This window comes from Canis aureus, chromosome 1 (assembly GCF_053574225.1).
Source record: "Canis aureus isolate CA01 chromosome 1, VMU_Caureus_v.1.0, whole genome shotgun sequence".
NCBI lineage: Eukaryota > Metazoa > Chordata > Mammalia > Carnivora > Canidae > Canis > Canis aureus.
In genome coordinates this window covers 94,224,283-94,241,701 of record NC_135611.1, presented here as the reverse complement: position 1 = coordinate 94,241,701, position 17,419 = coordinate 94,224,283, and the positions used below count along the sequence as shown (strand labels likewise).

Genomic DNA, 17,419 nt, shown 5'->3' with positions numbered 1-17,419 from the left:
CAGGAAAAAGAGAAAGGATATTGCTCCCCCCAGCATCACCAGGAGAGAAAATGAAAATGGTTGGGGGAAGTCTCATTAGTATAATGTTGCAAATAGTTTTTTAAGTCCATAGGTTATTTTAACAAAGAATCATATCACTAATACTAATAGTTAATTTTCACTGAGTGCTTACTAAATGCCAGCCACTATTCTGAGCATTTTATGTATTCTTATTTTATTTTGTAATAACCTAGTAAAAAGATCCTATTATTATTATCATTTTATAGATGAGAAAACCGGAGCCCAGAGAGGTTAAGTAGCTTCTCTAAAGTCACACAGATATGTGATAGAGCCAAGATTCAAACCAGGGAGTCTGACTACAGATTTTCTACACTTCTACATAATAGTATTTGTCTCTTTCTGTTTTAAATATTCATTAATAAAACATATACAAAAGCAAGGGCATAACTAACACAAGAACGTGAGTTAACCTTAAATAATCTGGCATATGTATATCTGTGTAATAATTACATAGTAGTGATATAGTAAATGGGAAGTACAAGTAGTAGTTTTTTTTTTTTTTTAAGATTTTATTTATTTACTCATGAGACACAACAGAAAGAGGGGCAGTGACACAGTCAGAGGGAGAAGCAGGCTCCATGCAGGGAGCCTGATGTGGGACTCGATCCCTGGAATCCAGGATCACACCCTGAGCCAAAGGCAGACACTCAACCGCTGAGCCACCCAGGCGTCCTACAAGTAGTAGTTTTAAGATGAAATTTAGGATAGGCTGTACATCCTTCTGGGACTGTCAATGACAAGTTATATGAGTATATCAACCCTAAGCAATTAATCAGAATTATGATAGCACCTTTATTGTAAGCATCTACAACAACTTGTCAAGTATCAATTAATTTATCCCAAGGGCCCCTCCCTAGAGCAGTCCCAAGGAGAGCAGATTATATAACTGTTACCACAATGTCTGAAATATAAATGGGGGGGGGGGCACAGAAAAATTAAGAGCTTCGTTCCAAAGTGCTCAGAATGCTTAAGTCGCATTTTGATTAAACCCTACTTCTCCAGTGTTGTTTTAAGAGATTTGCTGCCTGTCCCTCTCTGGATTTCTAGTGCTAACATATGAACCCTAAGAGGTGAGTTCAGTGCTGCCCAGGCCAGGGCCAACTTCTCACTTCAGTGCATCCTTACAGCAAAGGAGATTGGTGCAGGACTGCCCAAATGAGGGGAACATATCCCCACCCCCTTCAGCGTGGCAGCAGTGGGAAGGAGATGGTGCATCCAAATTCCTTGGGAGGCTTGTCCAACCAAACCTCCTTCCCACAAATTCTATGCTGAATCCAGTGAGCCACCAGCTTCAGGGTGTTTTGGCTTGCTAAAAGTTAAAGGGCAGCCAAGCTGGATGAAACATGAAAACAAACAAACATACCAGGATACCTGTGGGGTTGCCTGCTCTGGTCCACTGTTCAGCACAGTGAAGGGCCAATCTTACCTGTGTTTGAAGGCCACAGACCCTGCCTTTGCTTCTGGAGGATGATCTCAGAAATATGTGCTACTGATCACAGAATGATGAAGAGAAGGAAGCCCTGAATCAACACCAAGTTTATCACTGCTTCTGAACAAACACTCTAAGGACGCCAGTATGACATCATCTTTGTACCCTACAGCACAGCTCATTAGATGGGACAGACTACTTTTGTGGAATTCTCTGACATGAAACCAAAGTGTGCTACCCTCATGAAAAATATTGTGATAATCTAGATAAAATTAGTACTGTAGTTGGTTATGACTTCCTTTTATTATCTTAGCCTTTTTCCCCCAGGCAATGTTTTTGGACATAGTGACTGTTTTCTATTTCACTCCAATTAACCAAATATAAGAAATTGCAATTGCTTCAAGGATAAGTAATCTTATTTTGATTTTGCACAAATGAAAACCATATTGCATCATATAAAGTTGCCTTAAATCAATGACTGTAGATAAACTGAGTGAAAGTTTAAGCACACACAAACATTTAATCGCTGGAGGCAAATTTCAAGGTCTTTCGGTAGCTAACATAAATTCAGCAAAGTATTCTTCTGGCTATTGGTATGTGTTGTACATCCTTCAATTGTTGTTCTTAGAAAATTCTGCAATTATGATGTTTAGGATGGTGAGACCTAGTAGGGCAAAAGAACAAATAACTCCTCTGTAATAATTTCTGACAGTAAGCATTATGTTAGTTAACCCGACTTTTTAAAAAGATTTAGTCTTTTTTAAATTTCAAACATTTAAAGTCCTCCCCTGAAAGGTTCCCACTTGACATGACATATAGAAGGCAGCACAAATGTAGATTTGACCAGCCATCACCATCCTTTGTTTCCAACAGCTGGGCTTGCCTTCTTATGCATATCATCTGACAAGAGCCCAAGGTGGGTGGAATGGCTACATTTTCTGGGTTATGGAAAATACCCAAAGGAGCCTGAGTTCAAAGTCTGGATCTCCCTGGCTCCAAACTCACAAACCCCAACTTTATTTGGTGAATTATGGAACACCACCAAGAATATACACTATAGAAGAAAGGCGCACAGCCTGCCTCTTTGAGTCTCTGCCTATGGCTACTGTGTCTAGCCTCTCCAAATTCTGAAACTGGTCCAGCATCAGGCCACCCTGGTCAGTTGTCAGCATGTTCAGATCTTCCCTTAGCAGTCACATGGTTTTACAGATTAATTTTACATGGAGAAAGGCAAGCAAAATATAAACAAGGGCTTAACTAGATACAGAGTGGGCAGTTGCTAAGATTCTAAACCAAAAAACATAGCCCAAGGCAGATAAGGGCTGGCACCAGGGTTTCAAAACCTTCTATAAGGCCTGCATTGGTTTCTCCTGACTCTACTAGGTTTCTTCAATGAATACCTGATTCAAAAGATAGGTTCCTAGTGCTTCTGGCCACACTACACCAACCCTCTTGAGTATTTTACATACACTTCAAGCCCCTGGAAACCTCACCCTTGCTCTTCATCCTTGATATTTCTCTTTGTCAGTTCAATTTTCCTGATGTGCATTCTGACTGGGAGTTCTCAGGGGGCCTGTCATTCAGAGAAGGTCAGTTTCACCTACTGTAAAGCTAGTTCCTCCACTTTGTGTCTGTAATGGCTTTAGGTCACCAAGGAGCATGCCATCTTATCCGTAGTTTCCGTATTGCATACAAGAATCTCTTCCCTCCACCAGCCAGAAACAAACTCCCTTTACTTCATATCTTCTCTCTGGTATCACTTTGGGTGACCCACTAAATTTCTATCCCTTTCTGAGAGCTTCCAAAGAGTGGATCATTTGCAAAGCAGAGATGATAGGTACACCTAGAACTAAATATTCAGAATTTACCTCTCTGGCTACCTCCTCAGGTTCTCCTTGATGACTCATTACTCAGATGTCATCAGAGGAAACTTCAAAAATCTTCCCAGAGTCTTTTACTCACCCCCTTAAAGCACATGTCAGTTTGTACAGACTGAGAAAGAAAAATGTACCCCTGACAGTGAGGACCTGGGACTATCAGTTAGGTCATGGTGTTCTCCTATGGAACATAAACAATTTCAAAGATCATCACCATTAGACAAGACCACACTATTAATTAGGTCAGAACACAAAGATGTGACCATTGTCCAAACTACAGAAATAACTGAACATCCCTCCATCCCAACTAATACGAGTGCTGCTTTACTATTTACCTCTTACACCTGCTCTGTTCCTCCCACCCTCTAGATAAGAAGACTTAAAATATCCAATCATGGAATTATTCACACTTTATGACAGCACCCTGTCCAGATGACCCTTGAACCTTCTCACAAATTATCTAACACAAGTCCATATCCTATAAATCTCTTCTAATATCCTCTTGCTGAGACATCGCATGGGAACATAGGGTGTGTCTCCTTCGCTGCAACAAATCAATGAATTCTACTTTTTGGACTCTAGGTGTGTTCCTGGTGGCCTTAAGCTGGAGAACACTGATAACACTATGATACAATAATAAATACCTAATGCTTATTTAGCATTTTCTATGTGCCAAGTACTATTCTGCTCTCTATACATACTAACCCTTGTAATCCTTGTTACACACTGTGACATTGCCACTACTACTACTTCCATTTTATGGATGAAGAAATCCAAGCACAGGGAGGTTGAAAAGTGGCAGTCCTGTTTCCCATAAGAGGAACATTCCATCACAAGTTTGGGCAGCCTCTAAACTGCAGAGCAGAACCTAGAAAACACTTCATTTCTCTATGATTTTTAGGACTAGGGTGACTGAAGGCTAGGCTAGCTCCCTAGGTCTGTGTACTTGCTAATTTTAGCCCAAACCTCAAGGGTTAGGAAGAAAGCATGAAAGAATGTGAACTCATTTTCAAATAATTTTTAATTTCTTCACTGCAAAAATATCTCTTTGCCAAGAACAATGAGTTTATATAGGCTTTAATGTATATTCCCCATAATATTTCTCCATATTTGAGGCACTTACTATGTGACAGGCATGGTTTCTGATGTTCACTAATCAACAGAATTAATCTCTCAGTCCTTGTCTCCTTCAATTTCTCAACAACTCTTCAAATATTTGATCACTGATACCCCTTCCTTGAAACACACTCCTCAGTTGCTTTCTGGGAAACCATGCCTCCTGTTTCTCCTCCTCCTTCACTAATCAATCCAGCTCAGTTTCCTTTGTCTCCTCTGCTCCTTATTACACATCCCTGGAGCAGCCCTGGCTTAACATGGGCTGGCTATCTTCTTTTCTCCATCTGCATTCACTTCATAGGGGATCTCGTACAATCTCCTAATTTCAAATGCCACCTATATAACCGATACATCAGTTTTATATATATATACACACACACACACACATATATATACACATATATATACACACATATATATACACACACATATATATATATACACACACACATATATATATATACATATATATATAACACCTCAAGCTAACATGTCCAAACCACAATTCCTCATTCTCACCCCACTGTATCCCATTCATATCCATCAAATCTGCTCATGCTGGAAGCTTCCCCATCCCCATAAGTGGCATCACCATGCTATGCTCAAGCTGTAATGCAGAGATTACCTCTTACTCTTCCTTTTCTCTCATACCTCATTACCCAGTCCATCAGAAAATCACTTTCAGCTCTAAATTCCAAACATACCTAGAATCCAACCTCTCACCACCTCCATTGCTATCACTCTGTTCCAAACCCCCATCTTTTGCCTGGATTGGTGCTACAACCTCCCAAATGCTCCCCTACAACTTCTTCTTTTCTTATGTTAAAGTATATCAAAGACATAGCAAAGTGCACAAATCTTAGGTGTACAGGTCAATAAATTTCTACATATGTTTATACTTGTGTAATTACCACCCAGATCAATATATAAAACATTTCCAGCCCCAGGAGGCTTCTTCCTCTTTCCCCCACTGCTAAAGGCAACCATTATCCAGACTTCTACCCTCAATAATCAGTTTTGCCACATACTTCATATGTATGGGATCATACAGTATGTATAGTGTATATTCTTTTGTGTCTTTTTTTAATTCAATATTATGTCCACATTGTTTATTCACATTATTGCCTGTAGCAATAATTCATTTTTTCCAAGCTTTGTAGTATTCCATTATATAAAACCATGATTTATTTATCCATTCTACTGTTGATGGATATTTGGATTGGTTCCAGTTTGGGTCTATTACGATAATTGCTGCTATGAGTAGTAAACACACATGCTCATCTCTCTTGTGTACATGATATTATTAAGTCAGACTGATCCTGTTAAAATGTCAAATCACATAATTCCCACTCATAATTCTCCAGCAGCTTCCCATCTGCCTCAAAGTAAAAGCTAAAGTTCCAGCAAGGGACTTTAAAACTCTATACTCTTGTACTCAACTGTGGTCCATTCTTTAAAAGCACTGACATTGGAATGCATTAGAAATACAGAATGATAGAGGTGCCTGGGTGGCTTAGTCAGTTAAGCGTCTGGCTCTTGATTTTGGTTTAGGTCATGGTCTCAGGATTGTGAGATTGAACACTGGGTTCTGCACCCAGCATGGAGTTGGCTTGATATTCTCTCTCTCTCTCCATTTGTCCCTGCCTGTCTCCCATGCTTTTCGAAAGGAAAGGGGAAAGGGGAAAGGAAGGGAAAGGGGAAAGGAGAAAGGGGAAAGGGGAAAGGGGAAAGGAAAGAAGGAAGGAAGGAAGGATTAATTATGTGTCTTTCTAGTCCTATGGAATCTTAACAAATCTCTCAGGTGATTCACATGCATATTAAAGTTTGAGAAGCACTGCCCTTAGTAATCGGTGAAGGTACCACCACTGCTCTGACCTTGTCTTCTACTACTCTCCCTTGTTCACTATGCTCTGGCCTCACCAGTCACTTTGCTTTTCCTTAGACATCCCAGACATGCTCCTAACTGAGAGGTTGTGTGGGCAGGACCTGGTCAGCAGTTTCTTCTGAATAAGACAGATATAAACATATAAAGAGACAGAGATACAGAGATACAGATATCTCCATGCTCTATATAAGTGTGGTAGGCTGAAAGTATTTATATGATATGAGATATATACATATACATATATATATCACAGAGATATATAATTCTACATATGGTTATTGAGCACTTGAAATGTGATCAGTGCATCTGATAAACTGAATTTTTAATTTTATTTAATTTTAATTAATTTCAAGTTAAATATGAACATATTGCCAGTTGCTACCATAATGTATAGCACACCACTATAGTAACTCTGGATGTCTGTCAGGTAAGATAATTTTCAAAATTGACTTTTCTGGCTTATTTTTCCTCTAAGTAAATTTTACAAGAAGCCTGTGAAATTCACTAAGGTAATTCTTGATAGGATTCTGGTTGGAATTTATTCCTGGGTATTATATAGTATTTGTAATATTATGAATAGATTTTTAAAAAAGATTTTATTTATTTATTCATGAGAGATACACACACAGAGGCAGAGACATAGGCAGAGGGAGAAGCAGGCTCCCTGTGGGGAGCCCGATGTGGGACTCCATCCTGGGACTCCAGTATCCTGACCTGAGCTGAAGGCAGATGCTCAACCGCTGAGCCACCCAGGCATCCCATGAATAGTTTTTAATGGTTTCTGGCATATAGAAAATTTTTAATTTTTGCATCTTGATCTTATATGATCTTATATTCAGCCATCTTGCTAAATTATCTTATTGATTTTAGTAGTTTTTAAAAAAATTTTAGTCATTTTTCAATTTATTTTCTTAAATTCTTATAGACAATCATTATCCACTTGTTTTATTTCCTACTTTTACTGCACTATGATTTAAAAAAATGGTCTATGATATTTCTGCCTTGAGAATTTATTGTGGTATTTTACTGTGGTAAACACAATGTTCCTTGAATATTTACAAAGAATATTTTTCTATATTTACTGGGTTATATACATATAATTAACTTGTTAATTTAATTGTTCAAATCCTCAGTATTTCTACATTTTTTCTATCAGAGCTATCAATTTCTGAGAGTTGGTTAAATCCTACCATCATTATTTATAATTTGCAAACTTTTGTTTTCCCCAAGAGTTTGGCTTTATACATTCTAATGCTAGATTTCTCATGTATATAGGGTTATGAACTGTTACAGCTCTTTGATCAGCTGTATATAGCTTTCATCACTGTTAAAGTGTACAGCTAACTTAATTTTCACAGCCTGAACATATATCTCTTAAGCCTTGCTATAACCCCTTGCAGTCACTCACACCCTCCCCTTTAAGGATAGTCATGATCCTGACATCCAACAGCACAGATTAGTTTTGTATTTGATTTTGATCTTTACATCACTGGAATCCTATGGTTGGTACTGTTTTGTTTCTGGCTTCTTTTGTTCAACATTATAATTGTAAGACTGACTGATATCATGTGCAATGCCCTCAACCTCTCTGTGGTCTATCCCAGGGGCACTTAAAAGCCAGCTAGAGACACTATGCAGGCAATGTCCCTTGTAGACATATCCAGGAACTGAGAAAGAAGTTTCTAATCACACAGACTTCAGTTTTCTTCTGTCCCATATTATCTCAATTTCACATTCCAGGTATTCTCTTTATGTACCTTAATCTTTCTATGTTCTTGATTGCCCTCACCTGTCTAGTAGCCCTTAGTTTCTTGTTCCTAAGAAGTTTCTCCAGCATACTTAGAGGTAAGAGTAAGTTGATTAATGTCAGTAGCTGGTATAAATTTCCTCTGAAGTCTGTGGGCTTTGTAGAATGGGTAACATGTGCCAACACAAGAGCTGCTCTTTAGGGTGGCTGAGCAAGGAGCAGACTTAAAAACCCCACAACTGTCAAACAAAAATTCACTTTGGGATGGAGCATGATGTCATATTCAAGACTGAATGAACCTACTTTTTAAAAGATGTCTTCCTTGTCTGTCTGTTACTGAAATCCAGAATTGCCTCAATAACACCTCTTCTATCTTGGATCACATCCCCAAGAAAAGGAGCTTCCTCCAAGATATTTTCCACTTTGGAGAAAATTGGACTAGAGGCAAACACTGCTACCTCTCTCTCTGTCTTGGAGGGTAGGGGTAACAATTATAGTTAGATTTACAGGTAGTTATTTAATTAATTCCCCAGCTTGAAGCTTCTCCAACATTCTTATAGGTAGAAGTGTCCTCTCCCCGGGTCTGTTTTAGATTATAGTTTCTCTTCTACTCTGGTTTTACCATCATTCTGATCTCATCTGCTCTCTTCTCTTTCAGAAATTCTGCAAAATTTCTCACTTGTGGATGGCATCCTTCCTTGTTTTCCAGATACCATTATGGATATATTCTTTTTAAAAAATCTTATGGGCAGCCCGGGTGGCTCAGTGGTTTAGCACCCCCTTCAACCCAGAGCCTGATCCTGGAGACTCAGGATCGAGTCCCACGTTGGGCTCCCTGCATGGAGCCTGCTTCTCCCTCTGCCTGTGTCTCTGCCTCTCTCCCTGTGTCTCTCATGAACAAATAAATAAAATATTTAAAAAATTTTTTTAAATTAAAAATTAAAAATCTTACTAATTTATTTTTGTATACATAATCATAAAGAAAAATAGTACATAATCTCACTACCCAGTAATCCCTATTTATATTTTTCCATTTTAACATAATCCTTTCATTACAAAATAAACAAAATAAATTAATAAAATTCAACATCTATTTATGATAAAAACTCTCAACAAAATGGGTATAGATGGAATTTACCTCAACATAATAAAGGCCATATATGACCAACCCACGTAATGTCACCTAATAGTGAAAAGCTATGAGCATTACCTCTGACATCAGGAGGAAGACAAAGATAAGCACTCTTGCCATTTTTATTCAACATAGTATAAGAAGTCCTAGCCATAACAATTAGGCAAGAAAAAACAATAACACATCCAAGTTGGGAAGGAAAAAGTAAAATTGTCACTATTTGCAGATGACATAATACTATATATGTATTTTTAAAACCTTAAAAAAACCCCTAAGACTTTATCCTAAAACTATTAGAATAAATAAATACAGTAAAGTTGTAGGGTACAAAGTTAATATACAGAATATGTTGCATTTCTGTATACTAATAATGAAGTAGCAGAAAGAGCAATTAAGAAAGCAATCCCATTTATAATTGCATCAAAAAGAATAAAATACTTAGGATTAAATTTAACCAAGGAAATAAAAGACTACATGCTGAAGACACTGATTTAAGAAATTGAAGATAGCACAAACAAATGGAAAGATATACTGTGCTAATGGATTGAAAGAATTAATATTGTTAAAAATGTCCAAGTTACCCAAAGCAGCCTACAGATTCAATGCAATCCCTATTATAATACCAGTGGCATTTTTCACAGAATCAGAAAAAACAGTAATAAAATTTATATGGAATCACATAGCCATAGCCAAAATAATCTTGAGAGAAGAACAAAACTGGAGGTACCATGTTCCTTGACTTCAAACTATACTACAAAGTTATAGTAATCAAAACAGTATGATTGAAACTAGCACAAAAGTTAATGGAACAGAATAGAGAGACCAGAAATGAATCCATACTTACATGATCAATTAATCTATGACAGAAGAGGCAAAAACATACAACAGTGAAAAAAGTCTCTTCAATAAATGGTATTGAGAAAACTGGACAGATACATGTGAAAGAATGAATCTGAACCACCTTCTTACATCAAACACAAAAATAAAATTTTAAATGAATTAAAGACTTAAATGTAAAACCTGAAACCTAAAAGAAAACATAGGCAGTAAGCTCTATGACATCAGTCTTAGCAATATTTTTTTAGATATGTCTCCACAGGCAAGGGCAACAATAGCAAAACTAAACAAATGGGACTACAGCAAACAAAAAAAGCTTTTGCACAGTGATGGAAGCCATCAATTAAATGAAAAGGAAACCTACTTAATGGGACAAGATATTTGCAAATGATATATCCAAAAAAGAGTTATCAAAAAATATATAAAGAACGTATACAACTCAATACAAAAGAACAAATAATTCGATTAAAAATGGGTGTAGGACCTGATTAGATATTTTTCCAAAGAAGACATACAAATGGCAGACACATGAAAAGATACTCAACATCACTAGTAATCAGGGAAATGCATACCAAAATAACAATGAGGTATCATCTCACACCTACTATCAAAAAGACAAGAAATAAGTGTTGGTAAGAATGTGGAGAAAACAGAACCTTTGTGCACTATTGCTGGGAATGTAAATTGGTAGAGCCATTATGGAAAAAAAACAGCATGGAGTTTCCTCAAAAAATTAAAAATAGAAATACCACATGATTCAACAGTTTCACCTCTGGAAATTTATCCAAACAAAATGAAAACTGTAGTTCAAAAAGATACTGTATGATGGACATTGAGGAGGGTACGTGATATGATTAGCACTGGATGTTATGCGCAACTGATGAATTATTGAAAATTGCAACTGAAACTAATGATGTACTTACTATATGTTGGCTAATTGAATTTAAACTAAAAAAAAAGATATATGCATCTCTGTTCACTGTGGCATTATTTACAATAGCCAATATATTAAAGCAACTTAAGTGTCCACTGATAGATGAATGGATAAAGAAGAGGTGGTACATATGATAGAATATTACTTAGCGATAAAAAGGAAGAGATCTTGCCATTTGCAACAATATGGATGGACCTAGAGAGTATTATGCTAAGTGAAGTAAGTCAGAGAAAGACAAAAACAAATACTGTATGATTTCACTTATATGTGGAATCTAAAAAAACAAAACAAGATAGAAACAGACTCATAGAAACAGAGAACAAACTGAAGGCTGCTGAAGGAAAAAGGGCTGTTGCCATGAGTGAAACAGGTAAAGGGGATTAAGAGACAAAACTTCCAGTTATTCAATAGATAAGTCATAGATATTTAATGTACAGCATAGGCTATATAGCCAATTAAATTGCAACAACTTTGTGCAGTGAGAGATGGTAACTAGAGCTATTGAGATGATCATTTTATGATGTATAAGAGCATGGAATCACTATACTGTATACCTGAAATAATATAATATTGTATGTCAATTATAAATCAACAAAAAAATATTGCATAAACAAAACAATTGTAAAATACCTATGTATAGAAGGAAGAAAATATTACCATAGTGCTACAGCTCTGACAAAAATCATCCTAATATTCTCCCGTCTTTCTATGCTACATTTTAAGTTTATGTAACTGCTATCATACTCTTTTTTTTTTTTGCTATCATACTCTATATAAAATTCTGTACTATGCTTAAATTTGACACTGTGTCTATAAATTTTCCAGTGTTGTGGATAGCCTTCACAACAGAGATAGAGAGTCACTGTTAAGGCTATAGAATATTCCATTACCCACTTATCTACTGCCCTCTTGTTGGGTATGAAAACAAATACCTAGCTTTACAGACAGTTCAAGTTGAAGTTCAGGCTGAAATGTGGTTTGGGGGATTTGTTTTCTTTCATTATAAAAATTATGTTTGAATAGTTAACATGTGCACATGATACAAAATTCTGTAAGAACAAAAGAGTATATAGTGAAAACTTCCTCCCATCCCTGTCCCCAGCCATCTAGTTTAGCTCCTCAGATGCAATCACCATTACTAGTTTCTCAAAAAGTTTTCAAAGACAGTCCATACTGAGTCAGGTGTATATGAATATGAAGATGTATACATAATGTGTGTGTGTGTGTGTGTGTGTGTGAGATGTGCAGTGGTAGCATACTATACACTCTTCTATGCCTTGCTTTCTTCCATTTGACAATATACCTTATAGGTTTTTCCACATCAGAATATATATCTGCATAAGGATAATGATGTTGATGCTGATGCTAATGATGAAAAGAACAGAAAAAATAACTAGTTTTTATTAAGTAATGATACTTCCCAAAGTGGAATTGCTAGATCAAAGGGTAGGTGCATTTATTTATTTTAGAGAGAGAGTGAGCATGAGCAGGGTGAGGGGCAGAGGAAGAGGGAGACAAGCAAACTCTCCACTGAGTGGGGAGCCTGATGTGGGTGAGCTCAATCTCAAGACCCTGAGATCATGACTGAACCAAAATCAAGAGTTGGACACTCAACTGACTGAGCCACACAGATGCCCCAAACGGTTGGTGCACTTTAAATTTTAATAGACATTTCCAACTTCAACCATAGGGTTGAATTCTTTGTATTTGCTATTCTCACTAACAATAAAGTCCTCAAGACAACCTTATGAGATAGATACTATATTTTCCATACTTTATTATTTTTTATAAAGATTTACTTATTTATTTATTTATTCATGATAGATACAGAGAGAGAGAGAGAGAGAGAGAGGCAGAAACACAGGCAGAGGGAGAAGCAGGCTCCATGCAGGGAGCCTAACGTGGGACTCGATCCCGGGACTCCAGGATCATGCCCTTGGCCAAAGGAAGGCGCCAAACCGCTGAGCCACCCAGGGATGCCCTATTTTCCATATTTTACAGATGAAGAAACTGAGGTACACAGAGAGATTAAGCGACTTGCCCAAGGGCACAATGTTAATAAGTGACAGCATCAGGACTCAAATGCAGGTAGTCTGATCACAGAGCCCATACTCTTGACTCCATCATGCCTCTCCTTTGTGCAATCATCACCACCACCTCAACTAAAACTCTCTACCATTAACACTAACTCTCCACCCTCCTCTTCTCCCAGCTCCCCACAACTACCATTCTACTTTCTCCATGAATTTGATTATTATAGGTACCTCATAGAAGTGAAATTTTATAATATTTGCAGTTTTGTGATTGACTAATTTCATGTAGCACAATGTCCTCATGTTTCATCTAAGTTGTAGCATGTGTTACAATTTCCTTCCTTTTTAAAGCTGAATATTCCATTGTATATAAATGCCACGTTTTGTTTATTCATTTCGTTGTCAATAGACATTTGGGTTTCTCCCTCCAAATGGCTATTGTAAGTAATGCTGCTGTGAATAGAGGTGTACAAATATCTATCCCGGTTGCTGCTTTCATTGCTTGTGGGAATGTAACCAGAAGTGGAATTGCTGGATGATATGGTAATTTTATGTTTAATTTCTTTTTTGAGAAATCCTCATACCATTTTCCATAGAAGCTGCACCATTTTATATTCTCATCAGCAATTCTAGTTTCTTCACATCCTTACCCCTTGCCAACATTTGTTATTTTCTGTTTGTTTTTTTAAATGATAGTCATCCTAATGGGTATGAAGTAGTGAATTTTTCATTTTTAATGTATAAAATTTATTAATCTCTTCCTTTGTGTTTCCTGTCTTCCTCAAAAAGGTCTTTGCTTCTCTAAGTTTACACAAGCAGTCTTCAAATTTTACTTATAAAATAGTTATCAATTCATTTGGTACATTTAAGGCTTTGATCCACCTGGAATTCGTTTTCTATTTGATTTGACACAGGGAGTGCTGTCTTCTTTTAGACTGAGATTTAATGATGCTAATACCTTTCATGAAAGCTCATGCCTTTCCCTTTCCACCACACTGTGTTTTCTGTGGCCTTTTTTCCCCCTCCCACTGTGGGCCAATACTAGGCCACTATTGTTTTAATATTTCATATCTTAGCTTGCTTTATTTATACTATAAAATTAGGCTTTAGTTTTTTTTTAAAAAAAGAAGTCAGTGTGAATAAACAGCCATAACAAAAAATATGTCTCTTTCTCATTAAGCTAAAAAACATTCAGGAGGATTATAGAAAAAAAATTTTGACATAAAACTCTTCATTTATGCTTATGTTTCCCAATCTGACCTCTCCCTATCTATGGTTATTCAGTTTGGGTTTTTTTATTTAGCATTATTTTGCAGGAGGAATGAGTGTCACTGCAGGGATTAAACAGCAGCAAATCTAAGATTTATTGGTTATGACTGGGTCAGACTCACCTTTCTGTAGAACTCTTAGACCCATACACATCAGAAAAGGACAGAATGTAAAAATAACATTTTTTTCCCTTTCAGGAATTAATGGTTATTTTATTATAATAATGAGATGGTATTTTATTTTTAAAATCACATATGAACACGAGTACTGGAAATATTATTTCCCAGAAATGGATAACTAATGAATTCTTTCCACAACCTACTTTTGTCTTTATATTGAAATCAGATTTAAATAAAAAACTTCTAATTTAAAGGGTTGCCTAAAATTCATTACAATTAGATATGACTTGCCCTATGAACTCTTCCTATTAGTAATTATTATATCACTAGATTAACTTTCTATTATTAGTTGGATTCTGATTGATTTTACCTACTATACAAATATATTTTCTTCTAAATAAAAGAATCTCCAGATTAACAACCATACAAGCTGATTGCAAATTCGTTGCAAAAATGGTGATGGGCTGATATTAGAGCAATGTTTTAAGGAAAGCAGATCACTTCAATTCACCATCTTAACCAAAAATTTGCTGAGGTGTAGACTGCACCTCTTACCCAGGGAGAGTGATACTAGTATTAGTGATAAGAAAACTTTAAGACAATATAGAAACATTAACAGAGAAAAAAACAATATTCTCCCCACCTCATGCGACTGCACGGATAATTTGATGTGTTTTAGTACAAGAACAGAAAATGTATAGAATATGAAGCTTAAAAGTAATGATTTATGAAAAGGAACATATATAATGCTAAAACGGTCTTTCCTTCCCTCTTTAATAAATGTAAAATAGAATGTTTTATTATAAAATTATAAAGTTTTTGCATCTGAATAGAATTACTCTTTACCAAGTGGTTCAGATGTTTTTGAATGGAATACAAAAGACCCTTTTAAAGACGCAGGAATAATTTCATAGTCAGGGAACTATCTCACCACATATTTTCCTTGTTTTTTTTATGATGATTGAAAATAAACACTTTCTGACTTACCTATCATGACTGATGCTGAAAGGGTACCGTGTCCCATTTCTATTTTTTTAGACACAATTTTTGAGGTATAATTTATATAGTATAAGACCCACCCACGGTAAGGATGCAATTCAATGATTTCTAATACATTTATAGTGTTCTGCAACCATCAACATAATCCAGTTTTAGAACATTTCCATCACCTCCAAAAATTCCCTTGTGCTCACTCAAGTAAGTCTTGATCCCAACACCACACCCAGAAAACGACTAACCTACTTTGTTTCTACAGATTTGCCTTTTGGGGACCTTTCACATAAGTTTAATTATACAATGCATGATCTTTTGTGTCTGGCTTCTTTCAGTAAGCATGATATTTTTGAAGTTCATCCATTTTGCTGTATATTTCTTCCTCCAAGGAAATTTCAGAATTAGCTTGTCAAAAAAATGTTTAAAAAATTTCTGCAAAGCTGGTGGGAAAGGCTTTGCTCAACATAGCCTTTAATTACCCCTGTTTGCTTCTTGCTCTGGATTCCTCCATCTTCTGAAGAACTCTGTAAGAATGATTTTAGATTTAGAGCATTTCTGAATATAGTAAAACCACACATACAAAAGTACTTTTTATTAGATAAAACCTTCAGGTCTGGGATTCCCTGAAGATATCAAAATGTAGGACTGAAGCACAACTCATTGAGAAGATAGAAGGAAAACTAATAAAAGAACATTCTACATGGTCATAGTTGTATTCAGGGTGGTTAGGTTTGTCTTTTTGTTTTATTCCATTTTACTTCTCTTTTGCTTTGGCTCAATTCCTGAAAATAAGTACTTCACAAGTTTTCTGGCAATTATTATAGAAGGTGTAAACAATATTACTCTCTATTTTATCTTGACTGTAACAGCATCTCCTTAGACCAAAGTCATCCAACAACCTCTTATCTGGAACATGATGAGGAAGCAAGAAGAAATACTTAAAGACAAAAGAACCAAATAATTATAACAAGGCTATGTTCTAAAATGCATACAACATACCCACAGGAGGTCCCTGATTTTCAGGTCCTCATTAGGATGTATTAGGAATATATGTATTTTTATTTTATACACAGTTCTGACAAGCTTTGCTCCCTTACTGCCCCTACAACAAAAGCAACAGATCACTGAGAGAAAAGGAGAGGGAGACAAAAAGTAGAAAGGGCATCCCCAGGAAGGACTGGTGCTTAGAAGAGTATTTACTACTAAAAGTGAGGAATAACTATTTGATATAGGAGGAGACAGACACAGAGGCCTATGGCCCCTCAGTGAACTCTGGCAGCAACGCGGCATTACAGCACAGAACTGATGATGACTCTATATTTATAAGAAATCTCTTGATGTTCAAACCACAGTCCTTCCTGGAAAGGTGTATATAACCACTAACATAAACTTATAACTAAATAAGCCATCAAGCAGCTTTGGTGTGCTATATCCTATTACGAAGGCAACAGCATATTATACTGTATACCAGAGTAAAAGCAGTATATAGCTTTTAGATAATTATCTATTAAAATGGTTAGAAATCTCTTGCAAATTTTCCTGCTTAAAGGAATATATTTTAGTCCTCTGGACTATGCTTTTAAGTATGAATAGCTGATTCCCTGATATTGCTGGAAATGCAGCATTTCTCTATTTCTTTTTACCTTTTTTTTTTTTTTTTTTTGGCCTGTCTCACCAACTGACAAAAATTAAGATGCTAGGCTAATCTTTGGAAGATTGCAACTCCATTTGTAACCAGCTATTACAACATTTAAAGTTCATTCTATAAAGAGGTTATGGGTTATTGTTGGGTAAGTTACATTTGCAATAAAGTAAACATCTTATGAATTAAACTGGTTATGTAAAAACAGCATGACTTAGATCTGAAAATAAATATTAGGGAAGTTGGGTTTTATTGAGAACATTGGATTAACAGTCCAGAGAAGGAGCTCTAGCCCAGCCAAGCACTCATTCTACAAATTTGCGTGTGCCTTTCAAACTGTTGGAAC

General features: G+C 36.3%; 2 protein-coding genes across 12 annotated transcripts in view; one reads left to right on the top strand and one right to left on the bottom strand.

Annotated features, from left to right (window-relative positions):
* The window catches only part of CD274 (CD274 molecule), a 145,098-nt gene that overhangs the window by 51,457 nt on the left and 76,222 nt on the right, over positions 1-17,419 (bottom strand). The window lies entirely within an intron of this gene.
* Positions 1-17,419, top strand: part of PLGRKT (plasminogen receptor with a C-terminal lysine) — a 76,425-nt gene that overhangs the window by 22,572 nt on the left and 36,434 nt on the right. The gene's annotated exons all lie outside the window — the stretch shown is intronic.